This window comes from Lissotriton vulgaris, chromosome 7, assembly GCF_964263255.1.
Source record: "Lissotriton vulgaris chromosome 7, aLisVul1.2, whole genome shotgun sequence".
Lineage (NCBI taxonomy): Eukaryota > Metazoa > Chordata > Amphibia > Caudata > Salamandridae > Lissotriton > Lissotriton vulgaris.
In genome coordinates, this window is record NC_141695.1 from 309,193,842 (window position 1) to 309,195,357 (window position 1,516).

Genomic DNA, 1,516 nt, shown 5'->3' on the forward strand with positions numbered 1-1,516 from the left:
TCCAGGGTGGGAGGTTGGTCAGCACCCCACAGTTGAGCAATTTTTCGTTTAGCAATCATGAATCCCAAAGTAGCCCATTTCATCTGTGAGGTATTCAAATCAGTAGGTTCCCAGATATTAAGTAAGCACCTCCTTGCCTCTAGTGAGAGAGTGACCCCAAGTACTTTATGTATGGTATCGTATATTTTGCGCCAATATGCATGAATGAGTTCACATTCCCAGATGATGTGCATAAAGGTACCCACTTGACCACATTGTTGTTTGCATAGCCCCCTGTCTGAGAGCCCCATGTGCACCAACCTCGGTCCCGTGATGTAAATCCTATGGAGAATTTTAAGCTGAACTAATTGCAAACGGGCAGGAATTGCGACCTCCCTAGGGAAGGACACAGCTGTCTGCCAGTCTTCCTCATCCAGCTCTATTCCGTCCTGCATCCGTTTATCTCTCAAGGCCTCCAAGGGGTCAGGCCTGTGACATTTCTTATAAATCAAAGAGATAGTTTTGTCAGGTAGGTGTCAGTCTAGTATCCTGTCCTCCAGAGGGGACGCCTCTGGCTGCTCCGACTCCCCGGGAAGCACAGAAAGAAGGGAGTGGCGAATCTGTCCATATCGGAAATATTCGGACTCTGCAAGCTTGTATTCTACTTGTATGTCCTTGAATGATTTGATTCCCCCCTTGACCCACATATCTTTAATCGTGGAAATTCCTATGAGGTCCCACTTATCAAACCCTTTCGTTTTCCAGAGCGAGCCCAATTGTTCCGAGTCCCACAGCGGGATGGCCATAGTCAGTTTATTCTTCCAGCCCAGTGCACCCGTGGCCATGTGCCAAACCTTGACCGAGTGTTTAGTCGGCCCCGTCAATGCCAGAGTATTAGGTCGTGAATATAGGGCTCTGCTATATACCTACTCCTAGGGAGAAGCCATTTATCCATGGCATACCCAGGGTCGTCAACCCTCCCATATGTACCATGGTTGATCGCGGCCATCGGGATGCTCAGTAATATCTCCTGATATCCGGAAGGGATATGCCTCTATCATACCAGGAGAGTGTTAATTTATGCAAAGCAATACGGGGCCGACCCTCCCACAGCAAATTTCGCTGTAGGCTCTCTATCTCACCAAAGTATCTAGATGGCACTACATCCAGGGTATTTTGCAGAGCATCAAGAAGACGGGGGAGGGCCATCATTTTAAAGAGGGCTACCCTACCCAATAGTGAGAGAGGAAGTCTCCTCCAACTTGAAACATCACTCTTAAGTCTTTGGAGAGGAGGAAGAAGGTTTCGGGTATATCTAAGCGAGGAATCCAATGTAACGAAAATTCCCAAATATTTATACCCTTCTTTGCTAATCTGTATAGGACAATTTCGTAAAGGGGAAGGGGAATCTCCTTTCAATACATACAGCAGGGATTTCTCCCAATTGGTGGAAAGCCCCTAGTTTCTCCTGAAGGACCCCAGGACATCAAAGACCACAATAAGAGACTTAGGCGGAGAAGTCAGATAAAGCAGTATA